The sequence below is a fragment of the Pogona vitticeps genome, chromosome 10, assembly GCF_051106095.1.
Source record: "Pogona vitticeps strain Pit_001003342236 chromosome 10, PviZW2.1, whole genome shotgun sequence".
Taxonomy (NCBI): Eukaryota; Metazoa; Chordata; class Lepidosauria; order Squamata; family Agamidae; genus Pogona; species Pogona vitticeps.
The window spans coordinates 6,147,174-6,163,660 of NC_135792.1; the positions used below are offsets into that span (position 1 = coordinate 6,147,174).

The following is a 16,487-nucleotide window of genomic DNA, read 5'->3' on the forward strand; positions in this document are numbered from 1 at the left end:
CCAGACCCCTCATGAATCAATGTGACTCAGGCCAATTTGATTCAGAATACTTGATAAGTCTGAATCCAGTACACAGCCAGGGTTTCTAGTCAGGAATCATGTACAATCTGAAATCAGGAAGAGCTGCTGAGTAGTTGAAGAATGAAAGAAGAAATAAGGAATTAAATCAGAGGAGAACTTCCATTAGAGTCTACTTGTTCATCTCATCCGTCCCAAATCTTAGAGAAAAGTCCGGACTGTACACTTATTTTGAACAAGATGGAACCAGCCATGTTTGTCGGTTATGTGATCTGAAGTTGCAAAAGCAGATATTGATTGAAGTATGTCCTCTCTCCATCCTGCCCCTCCATATCATGAGTGTGGTCTTGATGTGGTCACTTTTCATGTGAAAGTGGCCACAACCCTATTTGCATAATTCCAGCCATATTTTAGATGTTTAGTGCTCTAACTGCAACCGGCTGACTTACGATTCTCTTTGTATTGCTAAAAGTTACCAAGATGTATTAAAGAATATGGTGTCTGCCGCATTAGACAATGACAGTTTTGGGGTATAATTGCTTTAATGTGGGCAATTAAGACTAAGTGCATGCAATTTTAGCGTCTGCCCTACATTCCACTGAATGATTACAATGATCAATACACATGATTTGTAAGTCACTTCCTATTGATCGAATGGTAAAATGTTTGACCTTCCTTGGAGGAAGTAATTTGCTAAATTATGACACTGCGTAAAGTCTTTCTCAGTTCAGAGGTGAGAAGTAACGACACATTGGGCTGGTGCAGGGGAGTGTGGCAGCTTAACGCGGTGGGATGGGGGAATATATCATTTCTGCCCTTTCCCTGAAAGTAGGTGTACATGTGGCAATCAGGCAAATTCATTGACCTTTCCCATGCTAATGGTTGACCTTCATTCTAGCTGAGAACATCTGTTACAACAACCTTTGGCTGGGCACCTTACGTTCTGTTGTTTTTTTCCCCTTCCCATTTCATAAAACAGTTTCACTACTTGCCTAAACTGGTTTGCATTTTGGCAGGCAGGTGATAAGAGGCTGCATCACCATTGCAATGACGAAGTTACTGATCCCTGAGTCCCCGGAGTCAGATAGAGCCCGTTCCCCTCTATAGAGACAGCAATGCTAGGAAAAGTTGAAGGCAGCAGGAAAAGAGGAGATGGCTTCCATAAAGAAAGCTACAGCTTTGAGTTTGCAAGAGATGAGCATGTTAATGACGGGACCTTATAGACATCACTCAGAAGTGGGAGGTGACCTGACAGTACATAACACAACATAAATTAGCACAGAGATAGGAAAAGTTGCTTCTGGCCTCCCGGAAAAACACACACCATCATCGTGCAAAGCCATAATGTAAAATAAACAACCCAGCTGCTCTGCTTTTGGTTTTGCATGGTTCAAAATACATTATTCTCATGTTTATTTGTTTGCTAATCACTTTGTCTTTCCCCAGCTTCTTAAGTGTCTCACTTTGATGACTGTCTCTGTTTGGCTCTGCTGATGAGCCAGTGCCTTTCAAGTAAATGGTTATCGCTCATTTGCAAAGGCTTTTTGAATTATTTCAAAAACTTAAAGTGATGGAGAGCATGCATACATCCTGCAGTATGTTTTTGCCCCCTCTCTCAAAGTTTTGATATGGGATTAAAAATAATAATAATACGAGCAACAATGACATTTGAAGTTAAAGACGACATCTTGATTAAGGCCAGAACAAATTGCTTGGCATCCAGTCAACATTTTTCTTTTCATGCTTTTCCAATCTTGGTTGCCTCCCTCCTCCTCCAGTTCAGTTGCAGAAGCTAAAGCTCAAAACAGGAGGAGTAAAATCCAGCAGTATGTGTATGATGATTACACCTCTGGAAGTTAAGATGAACAGCAACTTTCACTCAAAAGGTAAACTCATCAAATTTCCCTATAGAGAAAATGTAGGTCAGCTTTTCAGGACCCTGGTTTTGTGGGGTGGGAATCTCAAAATTATTATTATTAACCCTCCCCCTTGCCTGCCTCGTAGATGATATTATTATTACATGATTATTATCATGTAACAACAATAATAAAAGCAATAAGGCATTAGATCAGGCATCCTTCAGTCTAGAGAGACTATGGTATTGTGCTCTGTATGGAGGACTTGGAACCGTCTAGTGTGGCTGAGAAGGCCAATTCTAGAGTGTCAATCCCTTCCACACTGAAGACAAATACAATCTGTCCCCTGTCCAGTTCCCTGATTTTGCTGGTTTCAGGACTGCCTCTTTGCCTCAGCCTGCAGAACAAGGGTCTCTGCAAATTGGGACAGGCCATGCTGCACTGCCTGCTTCCAGGCTGAATGCTCAGATGTCAACATTTCCCATCTGTTGAGGTCCATTCCTAAGGCCTTCAGATCCCATTTGCAGATGTCCTTGTATCGCAGCTGTGGTCTCCCTCTGGGGTGATTTCCTTGCACTAATCCTCCATACAGGAGATCTTTTGGAATCCAACCATCAGCCTTTCTCACGACATGCCCAAGCCAACGTAGACAACGCTGTTTCGGTAATGTATACATGCTAAACATTCCAGCTCATTCTAGGACTACTCTATTTGGAACTTTGTCCTGCCAGGTGATACCAAAAATGCATTGGAGGGAACGCATATGGAACATGTTCAGCTTCCTCTCCTGCCATGCACAGAGGGTCCAGGACTCGCTGCAGTACAGGAGTGTGCTCAGGACACAGGCTCTATAGACCTGGATCTTGGTCTATGCCGTCAGCTTCTTATTGAGCCAGACTCTCTTTGTGAGTCTAGAGAACATAGTAGCTGCTTTGCCAATGTGTTTATCCAGCTCGACATCTAGAGAGAGAGTGTCAGAGGTGCCAAGGTACACAAATAAGGCATTAATATGGTTGATTATACAGGGATTTATACCCAGATTTTTAAGAACTAACAGTAAAAGCTCTAAGCCTCCATGTTGCTTTAAAACCAGCAGTTTTTATAGTTCTTTAATTTACTTGTTTGCTAATCCCTTGGTCTTTTCCCAGCTTATTAACTGCAACACAGTGTCTCTGTTTTTCTGTTTTTATTTTTCCATTCCAAACACGAAGGAATTTGCAAATGTTTGCAAATTTTAAAATAAAAACAAGCAGAAACAAAGTTCTCTCCCACTCTGGAGTGCAAGGCCCTCTTCGTACTGACTCCCATCTTTACACCTCCCCTTTTAATGCTCTCCAATAAACATCGATTCCATAAGAACGGATAGCTCTCGCCACCAGCGCATTTCAAAAGAGGAACTGTGCTATTTCATCTTTCCCAGTGGCATCCAGTGGGTCGATCAAACTGTTGTCAAGTGCTCGCAACTCGAACATCCCTTCCATAGTGAAGTGAGTACATTGACTACTGACTCTCTAGCTGTTCATAAAGAGATATTATGTTGGTGAAAGAAACCAGGCTGAACAGGGCATGCTCTTGAGAGCTAAAGGGGCCTTTGAAGAGTCCGCAGTATTTTGCAGGGAGCTTCCTCCTCCTGGCTATGTCAATCCCCTCTCTTGCCCCACATGTAGACACTTGAAGCCCAGGGGCGAAATACCTCACCATTATCTCCCTTCGAACATGCACTAACTTACCATTCTTTCTGCAGGGCTGAGTTATTCCTGTCGGTGGAAGCCTGTCTGGGGGAACTGGAGAATATCAGAGAAGGGAGGGTGCCTCTCTTGCAACGAAGTCTTGTCAAAAAGCTTCTGAGTAATCAACCGAGCTTAAGTAAAGTCTACGATTAGGATGTTCTTTCATCTTTCTCTCTTTCCTTCCTCCCCTCCATTCCCTCCCCCAACTGGCTGCTGGTGGTGACCAACTCAACAATCTTTCTGCTCTGTTCCTGGGTCTTTCAGTTACTGGAAATACCAGGTCATTTTCCTTTGAGTAGAAGCTGTCCCTGAAAGGAGCTGTTTCGGTCTCAGATGGTTGGCCCAGATATTCCCAGGATGGAAAGGATCACCTCTGAGGATGAGCAGAGTGCCTTTGAAATGCCACTGAAAGACTGAAAGCAGCCATCATGCCGGGAGGATAATAATAATATTAATAATAGTCTTTGCACTGCAGAGCTGGAAGCGAGCCTATGAATGATCAAGTCCAGCCCCTGGTCAAAGAGGCAGAGTGGGGAATTGAACTCCCAGCCTCTGGATGCCTTAAACCACTGAGCTATCCAGCCGTGAAGTGGAGCAGCATCCAGACCTGCTTTTCTTTTAGATTTTCAGGAAAGAATTCTGCACTGCTTTGCAAGTCTATTTGGGCTGTCATTAAAATAGTAACCTAGTAAAATAGTAGCTCTATTTGGGAATCTTCAAGGTCAAAAAAAAGTTTGTGGCACCTCTGTGCCTTTAAGGAGGCCAGAACTGATTTGGACAGACTTCCTCAACTCGATGGAATCTTATTTATTTTATTATTTTATTTATTTATTTGTTCCATTTTTACCCCACCCACCTAGATTCGGGAATCTACTCCGGGCGGCTTTATCCAGAGTAGTATAAAGATAAAAACAACATTAAAATAACTTTCATCAAAGAGCAAAAATTGATAAAGAAAACAAGATCCAAGATGGGAAAAGAAGCTATTTAATGGGGGGGGGGGGAGGCCTGCCGGAAGAACCAAGTTTTCGACTTGTTTTTAAAAATTCCCAGCAAGGGTGCCAGTCAAATCTCCAATGGTAAGGTATTCCAAAGATGAGGGGCCACCTCTGAGAAGGTGCGTCTCTGATGTATCTTCCAGGGAGAACTACAAATCCCACCACTCCTAGTCTACATTTTCCTAGGTCTGCTGGCTGAGGGATGATGGGAACTGTAATCTAGAGCAATGGTCCCCAACCTTGGGCCTCCAGATGTTCTTGGACTTCAACTCCCAGAAATCCTGGCCAGCAGAGGTGGTAGTGAAGGCTTCTGGGAGTTGTAGTCCAAGAACATCTGAAGGCCCAAGGCTGGGGATCTAGAGGACATGAAGTTTGATTAAACCTCAACTGTTGGAGTCAGACATCTAGAGAACTCCAAATCCAAATGTTTGCTCCATCACAGTGGTCCCCCACACTGAATCTCCAGATGTCCCTGGACTGCAACTTCCAGAAATCCTGGCCAGCCAGCCAGTGGTGAAGGCTTCTGGGAGTTTTAGTTGAAGAACATCTGGAGACTTAAGGTTGGGAACCACTGCTCCATCACAAAGCTCCGTGGATGAGACGGGGCCAAGTTATCATTCCTCAGTCTTGCTAACCAGACATGGCTTTTGTCAAGACAAAACATGTTGTCACCCAAAAATGTTTGCGAGAACGGGTGAGCGTGCAGCTATGCAATCTATACCACCCTGTCGTTAATGGAAGAAGGACACAACAAAAGTCAATAATATGGAAGACCTGATTTTGAGGAAACTATGTGCAATACAACTTTGCTGTCAAATGTTCTGAGAAAGAGAAGGTATTTATTTCTAAAAAAAATAAGGGAACAATACAACAAGTCGGGGGGGCAAATTAACAACACACCAGGCAAAACATTGTTCATAATGTTTGCAAAAGGAGTGGGGGAGCAACACATTCGATTTTCGAGATGCCTGTGTAACACAGTCAATTGTTTTTGAAAATTCACTTTTCAGGTTTGGTACCTAGTTAATTCCTCATCAGGTGGCTTCTATAGAAGCAGCACAATGTCTCGAGTCAGTCTCGCACAAATGATGGTGGTTGGGTCAGAACGACAGCTCATCACTCTTCTGTTCTCTGACGCTCGCTTCCTGTTGGGCTTTGGGACACCTCCTTAATCCTTCTTTATCATACAGTTCGCCTGATAACAACTTCCTTGCTTCTTACGAGTGCTTTGAAGATTTATTGAGGACTGGCAAGATAGGGCTTTGAAAGGAAGAACTCTTTACACAGACTCTGTAATGGGAAGGAACCTCTCCAACTGGAAACCCATTTTCTCAATGTAAGTAATAAAAATGAATGAATGAATGAATGAATGAATGAATGAATGAATGAATGAATGTTGTTTTGTTCTTCAAGTGCTCAACTTCAAGATAATCTCAATGGCCAATAGGATCTTTGGAAAACCAAAGTGTGATTAAATCCCACACCTCGTTCAAGAAATTTTAAGGTTATCCATGAACAAGAGGGAGTATTTATTTTCTTACATCACCTGCTTCTCTTTTAAGGAGCAATACATCACTCATAAGGAATATGCATCAGACTGCACCAAGCTTCTATCTCACACAGCATTTTACGGATGTATACACTTTCTCTTATACATTACAGATAACAGAAAAATTGTACTGCCTTAGAACAAACAGCCAGCTTTCTGCTCCCACAGAGGCCAAATAGATGCCCATAAGAAGTCTAACTTAAATATAAGAACATTCTCCTTCTTGCGACCCATAAGTACAGTACTGGGAAACTTTGGGTGTGATCAGATGTCAGGAGAGAAACACTTCTGATCACACCAGAAAGGGTCACTTTGCTGGACATGATTTCCCTTAAAGTAACTTTTCTGTCCATTGGAGAATCAGTCCAGCCCACTCCTTGAAACTAGTAGCCTTTCCGCTGGGCCAAAAAAATTCCAGTTTTGGCACTCATGAGGGTTGGTTTGGACTGTTATTGCCCATACATCATGTGATTGCTGGGAAAAAGCTCCCATTGGATTGTGTCAAAGAGTCCAAAATACGAGCTACACACCTGTGTGATCACAACTTTACTGACACTTGGGTCATGATCCTCCTGCTAGTCGCAGCCAGGGTAGATTCAGTGGGATTTACCTAATTGTAGACTTCAGCAGTTGATTTTCATGGGTCCACTGGTTGGGATGAGCAAGAGGATTCTGGTCAATGATACTGGAGGTTAACCATAATGATGAACACCTATTAAGGCTGTTGGGTCAAAGGGTACCAATCAAAGGCTCAAGGAATTGCTAGACTTTTGAGAAGTGTTTTTACCATTTCCATCCAACCCCCATGGCAGATCCTGGGAACTGAAGTGTCCTGAGCCCTAGTCATTACTCTCACCCACATCACCATACTGGGCATCCCAATCCATCCTTAGCTATAGGAGATGTTTCCATACCAGGATATGGAAAAAATTACTCTTTATTCAACTATATCTTGGTAGCATGGTCAGGCTCACTGGGAAGATTCTATTTTTGTAGTCCAAAAATATAACTTTAAAAATATCATCCTGTTAAAATCCGAGAAAACACCACATGATACAACTGTGTGCATTACCATCTCAAGATTGGACATCTTTGCTTTCCTTCTTCACTGAGAACAAAGTCACCTGTGGTTCAAAGCTTGTCCCTCCACCACCCCAAATCTGGATAGAAAATCTTAGAATTTCTGTTGTGGACCTGATGCTCAATCTGTACGATTCCATTTGACCATTGCTCAGTGCACTGGAAGAACTGTGTCGAGATCCAACAGAGGTATAAACCTGCGCACGCCGTTTTCAGCACTCATGTTCAAATTACATGTTATATTCTTAGGTGTTCTTTATTTACCTTTGGGGAAAAGCCACTGTCCAAAGCCTTTCATACTGCTGAAATAGATGTGCATGCCTCTATACTTAACCTGTCCAAAATGGAAAGAAGGCTCTTACCAAGGCCGAGAAAAGTTATAATTTATATGCAGCAGAGCAGAAACCCATCTTTCATGTTCCTCTTTGTGACTGACTTCATTCCGTTGACCACAGCAGCTGCTTCTTACACCAGGAATATGGGTGTCGGAAAAGAAATAAACCTAGTGCCCCTTTTCTCCCAGCCTTGATTCTGTGAACTCTTCCATCTTGCATGGAAAACGGCATTTTCTACTTTCTCCTGAAATATATAAGAGGGATCGGTAATTAAAGGTAGTTACCGATTGTTGTCTACCTTTGAATACTCGATGGCCGGCAGTTGCTTGTGGGAATGGATTTTCTTGAAGATTACTGCATTAGCGGCAGAACTTAGAAACATTACCTCTTTGGATTCAGAACCCACACCCAACATGTCCGTGCTGTCTAGGGGAGTATGGGAACTGTAGTCAAAAATAAATAACTTCCCAAACTGCAGATTTATTGTCCATCTTTCTAATGAATTCCAGGCAAGGAACAGTAACTAAAACACAGCCCTTAGACAGTACCTCATCCCGGACAAGAACATACTCCCATTTTTGTCCTGCTAACCTATCTGGGTTATTGGGCTCTAGAAGAGAAGGACAGGGGTCAACCAGCCTCCTGTTTGGGTGTATTGATGTATCATTTATCTTTTCCACCAACGAGCTGAGAGTGGGACACACTTCCTTTCTGTTTGATATTCACAGCGAACTGACTTAAGGCCACATTGCAACTTCCATATCTCAGTGGATATTTCAACCTGATTCTTCGATGTCCTGATTCAATCCACTAACACCACAATGTCTTTCATACTGGGTTGGAAAACAACCATGACCTCCCTGGCTTTGATATCTTTCTTTACTCTGCCTCCCCAGCTCTTTACTGGCCCTCCTGACTTAATCCTGGCCCTCCAAGCAAGGTGGAGAGAAAAGGACGGATGGATCAGTGGTACAGTTCCATCAGATGGTGACAGGTCAAATTACACAACACATTTTTACACCTTTTTTTTACAAGAATGCTCCCCCGAGTGGTGAAAAGTAATCATAGCACATGATCGTTCTAGCAGGTAAGCTTCTTTGTCCATCCAACCTGGAGAACACAATATTGCCGGATGGTCTCCTATCCAGGTACCCTATACCCTGCTTAACTTTCAGAATTAGACAACACTGACTGCATTCAGGGTGGGTGGATGAAATACTCATGATTGCCAGGATTCCTGTATTTGTCATAGCACATGTTTTTTCCCCACTGTGGAGGGATCCTAGAGAAGACACACTCCCTCAAACATCTAGCTTGACCCTCTGTGTTCAGTGCTGTTTGGGGAATGGGTAAAGTTCACAGTCCAATATATACGAGGGTACTAGATTCAGAACATCTGTACTAGCAGTTTTTCAGAAAGCAAATTTCTGCAAGAACCATTATGTATATAACTACAAGAACTGTAATAAACACAGTCTATATATATCCCTCCCTCTCCCTCTCCCTCTCTCTCTCTATGTATGTGTGTGTGTGTGTGTGTGAGAGAGAAAGAGAGCACAATTCTGAACTTGCATACAGATGCTTGGTGCTCCAAACTTTGTTTTGAAAATGCAAGGAACATTTGTTGCTTATTATACCCAGAGATGCTCAAGGGGTAAAGCAGGTATTCTGGAATATTTCACAGATAATATCATGCCCTCACCCTTTAAAAAAAAAAAAAAAACCTTCTCTGATCTGTTAATCATGCATCACAAATGGGTCTGGAAATTGTCTACAGCGATATTGGAGGGAGCCATCCAGCACACTTTAAATTTTTTTAATATTTTAATGGCAAACACACTTCAGGAGGGCTTTGGCAGGGGCTTTGAAAAGCAAACATTATTTTACTTGGAAAATATTAATAACCTTTATGACACCTGCCTTTTGATCTTAAGAGAATCATTAGAAGGCTTCCATGGCTGAGGTCTGCGCAGTGCCTTCGGAGCAACAAAAAAGATTAATAGATGATCAGAGAGTTTCCTTGGCTTATCTAGCTGAACAGCCGGGAGGATGGAGAAACTTCCTTGGCTCGTACGTGCCTCAGGGATGTTCAAGAATGTGGCGGGATCTCTTTCTTCCGTCGTCCATGCACTGGTTCCTTCAACACGTGGGCTCTTGAAGTCTACCCTAAAACAAATCACTGAAAAGTGTTGGAATCCCTGTATACGTTTGTAGAGTTTGGATGTGACCTTGCGTTGATTCTACAGGTTAACCTGTTTGTCTGATTTGGGCTAGAGGTAAGAAGGAGAGAACCCTATGGATCGAGCACCTTGAAAGAAAGGTGAGCAACACATGCAGAATGACCCCAGACCAAATACAGTGGTGCCTCGCTAGACAGTTACCCCCGCATGACAGTTTTTTTCGTTAGACATTGACTTTTTGCGATCGCTACAGCGATTCGCAAATCAGTGATTCCTATGGGGGAATTTCGCTGGACAATGTTTGGTCCCTGTTTCGCAAACCGATTTTCGCTAGACGACGGTTTTGACAGCTCCCTCCGCGCTCACAAAATGGGTGTTTTCGGGACCTAAGCTTCGCAGGTCAGCGATTTAAACAGCTGATCGGTGGTTCACAAAGCAGCTTTCCTATGGCCGATCTTCACTAGACAACAATGATTCTTCCCCATTGGAATGCATTAAACAGGTTTCAATGCATTCCAATGGGGGAAATGCTTTTCGCTAGACAATGGTTTCGCTAAACAGCGATTTCAGTGGAATGGATTATCATCGTCTAGCGAGGCACCACTGCATTAATAAAATAAAATAAAAGGGAATAAAGCGACCATTTCCAATATACTAACAACTAAAATGGACAGTTTTATAATAATGATTTATCGGTCTACCGTTCCTCTTCCTCCTGCTTTGTAGTATATGGCTTTAAGCATCATCCTACAAACCGGAGCTTTGAAAGTGATTTGTTCCCATTATTTAGTGGAATGTTCAAAAATTATCCCACTATTCCTTGTTAGAAGATTGAAAAAAAGAAACCCAATGGCTGAAATCGAAGTGTAAACTATAACTGGAACAGGCCCTTTGAAACAGTGGGAATTTGGCATATCAGCTCTTCCATAGATTCCATTGATCCAATAGGCCTTCTCTAGTTGCAACTTACTACTTGAATTTTCAGCCATTGGGAATGCCTTACACCGTACATTACATTTCCATTCATTTTTAATTAATTAAAAAATCCCCTTAGGATTTATATGAGGTTGTCAGCAAACATTGCTTTGTTGCAACCTTCAACAAGCTATCTACTCACAGAAAACTACCTTATTTGTAATGTATTCATTCATTCCAAGCCCTCTCTCTCAAGTGCTACACCACCCATGTTTCATCCCGTTCTTTTGCTTCAGGTGACCTGTTTCCTTTTAATACTTTCCAAGTTCTAAAACTTGGCAGGAAGCCATTTCACGCCCTTCTCGACAAACAGGAAGACCATCCAATGAACACTGAAATGTTACAAGGAAGGACAAAATGGTGGGATTAGCGTTGAATCTGCAGACTTGAGGGCCACTGATCTGCTACTAAGCTACAGAGGAGCTGTTCCGGCTCTCCAGGCTGGTGCGCCGTCTTATTCCTTCCTGTGTTTCGACACATGGCATGACGTGGTCTTCGTGTCGCACACAAAAGAGGAGGAACTGCTCTGAGAATTGGACGGAAGCCACATGTTAAATTGCTTGTTCAGCTCCTGTTATTTGGGCACTGGGCCTTGCTTTCTTACTGTGATGGGAATATCTTAATCCAATCAGGCGTCTACTCTGTGACAGCAATTTCCACCCAATCCAAGAAGAAGAAGAAGAAGACTCAACAAACTGGAAAAGACATTGTATACATTTTTTTCCATTTTGTTGCTTTCCCTTCTCATTTTCACTATCCTAGTGTTGTGTTTCCATTGGCGTTCCAATGGACCATGCTATTCAAACCTCTCAACAGCTAGTCAGATTTACAATACATGTCCCATAGTCCTCTCCATCAAAATGGTCTTGGGCAAGTGCCTATCTTTTTCTATCTTCACCCATTGTCTAAGAGCGAAACTCATTTTTGTGTGTCTATATGTGCTACCAATAATAATAATAATAATAATAATAATAATAATAATAATAATAATAATAATAATAATAATGATGATGATGATGATGATGATAATGATAATGATAATGATAATGATAATGATAATGATAATAATAATTTATTGTCATTGTAAGTATATACACAGTATACCCATACAACGAAATTCACAGACACCCAGAGACCAGACACAAGCACACGCATAACATTCCCCAAACACTCCCCACCCACTAGAAGTCCCCCACTAAAAATACAAACATCTACACCGCAGGCCAAGTAACACAGTCCAACTAATTATTCACTACTGGTGGTCTTTAAGCTCATTATTAATTGCAATTATAGTTCTGGAATAAAACGTGTGGTCCGAGTCTTAATTGTTCTATATCTTCTGCCAGACGGTAACAGTTCAAAAAAGTTATAGTATTATTTTGTTCCCCCCCCCCAAACCTCCTGAAACACATTCACAAAAGGCTTTTTCTATGTATTCTGGAAGGCTTTTTCTATGTTTGCGAACGCATTCACCAAAGGCTGGTTCTTTCCCCCTTTCCCCTATTTTGTATTCATTTTATTGGATTTCAGTTAATTTAAATTAAATTTTGCCAGCACTAGAAGACGACACCAACACTTTCCACTGATGTAGATTCACACCAACTGGATTTTGCTCATTGCATCCTCTCAGTAATCCACAGTCAATAAAAAACCAAAACTGATTCACTTGTGTTTGTTTGTTTTTTTGCAAGCTCATTTTCCAATAGTGTTTTAAATACCCTAATGAGAGTGAGCAGAACTTCAAGAACAGCCGTGGAGGAAAGAGATAATAAACCAGGGCCGGAGTCAAATGCCACTCTAAGCTTTATTTTTCAAAGTTCATATTTTGAGCATGGAATGAGGTCCTTTGGTGGCTCTTTCATCCTTAGTTCAGGGAGAACGAGACCATCGGCTGGATCTATGGGCTGCTTCATGGAAGAGTCTATCAATATTTCATACTATTATTGTCTGGGCCTCCACTTAGCTCCCTCGTTATCTTGCACAATGAGGAAGGCGCAGAGTTGCAATAAGATACCTCAGTGGGAGAGAGCTTGAAGTGAAGTTCCAGTAGCAGGGTGTTAGGCTTCTGATGCCGGGAAACCTCTCAACCTTGACCTCCTTTAAGTGTGTGCGGCCTCTGGGTTGTATAATTAGAATATATAGATCTTCCTCTCACTGGCGAGGGAGTGGGGAAGGCTGATGCTTTGAAAAAGCAGCTGACATCTGAACATATCACCCAAAAGGCACAAAGTGGGTTGGAGAGTACTGAAATCACAAACATTCAAACACATCGCAGACACGTACAACCGGCTTACCCAACTGTCCATTGTGAGCAAGCACCACCTCCCTGTGAGGACTCTCCTTTCAAGAACCCAGGGGTATGCGTTTGCATTCAACATCAACAGAACTGAGATTTTCTTCTTCATCTCACTCCTGACTTTGTGTGTGTGCGCACACGCATGTGTGTGTCCCTCAATTATCTCCTTCTCCCCTCCCCCAAAAAACCCCACCCCAAAATAGAAACTATAAATCTATGTGACTTTCTCTTTGTGCTTTTGTTTTTCAGTGATGTTTCTTAGCAGTTTCCCGACCCGGTGTGGCTCACAGGAAGAAACGGGGTCCAGAATGTGCCTCCAGGTCCACTGAAACCACCCACCCCTCTTTTGGTTCTCAGTGTCCTACAAAATGACAGCTATGGCATTTCTCCCTTTTTAAAAGAAGTTCTGAATGTCAGAGCAAACTCACAGAAATCCATACAAATAGTTACAAAAAATATTCAAGCAAAATCAACTAAAAATGAACATAAATGGTGCATGGAAAGGTTACTTTTATGGATAGTTACAGTGGCTGCTACTGGCTGGATTTCTCAGTGGTTTAGGTATCTGGCCATAGAGCCAGACGTTGGGAGTTTGATTCCCCCACTGGGCATCCCAGAAGAGCCAGCTTCACAGTCCCAAGATGCCCATAGAAGAAGGGAAAAGGAAGCTACTTCTGAGTATTCTGCAACCAGAAAACCCGGAAAAGACAGGTCATATCTCAGAATTGACTTGACAGCCCATTATTATTATGGTGGCCATTGGAGTTCTATCAGAGATACCATCTCTCAATCTTTCCATGCCAGGTACAAATTGCTGGATGTAGCTTTTAAAGTCTTTGATGGCTGGGGAACCAGGTATCTAAAGGATCATGTCTGCAAATGGAGCACCTTAAGCTCTTCAGCCAAGCTCCTTCTTCCAGTTGCCTCTGTCGTCAGAGGCGTATGGGGAAGGAGCTACCAAGGAAAGGGCGCTCCAGTTACAGAATGTTCTCTGCAGAGTATCTTGCTCAAACTCTGCTCTGATTTTTTCCCCCCCAGGCCAAGCAAACCTTCTCATTTCCTCAGCCATTTCAATCTGTGGTACACGGCTTTTAGGTTGCTTGATGCTTACCCAAATTCTACAAATTTGGTAAAGGTGATGGGCGTTGACTGCCAAGACAGGGATAACTGAAACAAACATATCATGGGGGACAAAAATCCATCCTTCTTCTCCTTCTTATTGTGAGGACTGTAGATAAGCTGAGAGGGAATGGAAAAGTCTGAGGGAGGTGGGAGATGACATCACCCTCATGGTTAACCAAAGACTCCTGTCAGTTGTGGCTCAAACACCTCATTAGTCCCTTGAGAAGCAAATTATACACTATACTTGATTATATATGCTTACTGCTTTGTTGATAGCATCATCCATTTCAGTTTTGGTGGCACAGGAAAACATATTTCTTGACCTTTTATGTGAGTACAGTATCTGTTTAGGCAGTGTCTTAAAAAAAAACATTTCAGCTGAACTTGAAGTACCATCAGCCATTGGGAGAAGGTGGGCAAAGAGTGGTTGTGGGGAAACAGAAGCCAGAATGATGGGCTGGAGATGTTTCATACCTCTTGAGGTGGACCAAGGACTGAGGGTCCTGGAAAAAAACCAAGGTAGTTGATTCCGCTTCAGGAAACTTTGGTGCGCCTAACAAAATTTCAGATCTTTTATTGCCAAATCGGAATACTTTTAATAGCCCTACACCATTTCAAGTTGTATAATTTAAGGCTCACCCCACTTAAAATTTACCACGTTTACATTAAAAGCCTATTAAAAGGTTTCAGGAACAGCCACTATCAGCATAGTTATAAGACTTCCCAACTGGGCATAACCAGGGGATGATTGACCCAACCTGTAAATCAATGCCCTTGACTTTACCTCTGCACGTCAATCAATTATAGTCGTCAATCAAGCCCAAGTACTGCCTGCCTCAGCAGGTCTTACTGCTTAATCATATCACTGTTGAGCTAATACTGTTCATATTTTCTGGCCTTAAAATACTCCTTTAGGAATTCTCATCCATTATTGCATCAAAATTAACGAGATCTTAAAGTGTGCACTATATCATTTGCAACATAATACTCTGCTAAATGGAAAACATCAAAATTGAGCATAATTTATTGCTATTTACATTTGCTTGTTCATTAGCAGTTCTCAGGAATGATCAAGTAATTGAGAAGAAAGGTTTTCCAGCCAAGTTCATGTCTGGAGGCAGATGCTGGGGTGTGTGGAAGGGATTCATCAATGTGCCTTCAGAATGAAACAAAAGGTTTATGTTTTCAGGTAATTTTAAATGAACACTGTTGCTGGAGATCCAGAAATCGATTTGCATTTTTAATTTTATTTTTTAAATCTGCAGACAGTATTTCTGAAAACTCTTCTGGTGTTTGGAGACACCACAGTGAAGATCAGCTTGTAGACGTGAATTGAAATCCCTACCCAGTTAAGAAGGCATACCCAATTACCTTTGGATGTTTATTCTATCCAACCTGTTTACCTCACAGGGTTGTTGCGAGGGAATACTGACCCGATCTTCTTAAAAGAAAACTGTGTATAAAATCACTTCCACAGCTCATTGGTTCTTCTGCTTTGCAGAAGAAATGATATATGTACAGTACTGATTGGTCAGTTCCTGTAACGTCATGAGCCCCAGTGCTTGGAGCAGTTTTAGATCTTAAAATATAACGGTGAAGAAGCTGACCTCAGATTGCACAAGAAATGGGCCTTCTGATGTCAGTGACATAAAAAAAATCATTGAGAAATCATTTATTAGTGATAATGTGCAAACAATGCCTTAAAGAACACCTGGGGGATGTGAAAAGCATGGAGGGAGAGGGCAAGACAGACAGATGAAAAACTGAGGAAATAATAGGTATCAAAAACAAACTCATCCTCCAGAGTTTCTTATGTACCAAAATAGCACTATCTGCACACAAAAGTTCCTGCATTTAAGAGAAGTAGGTCTCACCCCCCCCAATTAAAATGAATTAAAAATCAACCCAATGAGCATTTTCATTAGTTATGAATTGCTAATGGACAGGAAAAGCTATAGAAAACCAGGGCTTAGGGCTTAAAGTAGATACTAGTATATATCTTTACCAGCTAGCTAAAGAGCACTTTCCTTGGGGCACCTGCTTTGAGAGGGGGCTATAACTCGGATCTCCTAAATCCAATCTTCGCCAAACCTTGAGAAGCTGGAGAGGAGACTTGGCCCAAGAAATGGTCCAGATTTGGTGAAGATTGGATTGGGGTTTTCCAAATGATCGCTCATGGTGCAAATCACCATTGCCAGTCATAGTTTGATGCTTCATTTTGTTCTGGGCAGAGGCGTTTTCCCAAAGCCTCCCCAAAACGAACCACGAAACGACCCAATTTGTGTGTGTGTGTGTGTGTGTGTGTGTGTGTGTGTGTGTGTGTGTGTGTGTGTGTGTTGGCTTCCTGG

The 16,487-nt window shown here is 42.1% G+C and overlaps 1 long non-coding RNA gene across 1 annotated transcript in view; it reads left to right on the forward strand.

Moving 5' to 3' along the window:
- Positions 1-2,210: 2,210 nt before the first annotated feature.
- LOC144584394 (uncharacterized) overlaps positions 2,211-16,487 on the forward strand; it is a 31,449-nt gene continuing 17,172 nt past the window's right edge. The window contains exon 1 of the long non-coding RNA XR_013538611.1: positions 2,211-15,328. This is a non-coding gene — a long non-coding RNA (uncharacterized LOC144584394). The remainder of the gene's footprint in view (positions 15,329-16,487) is intronic.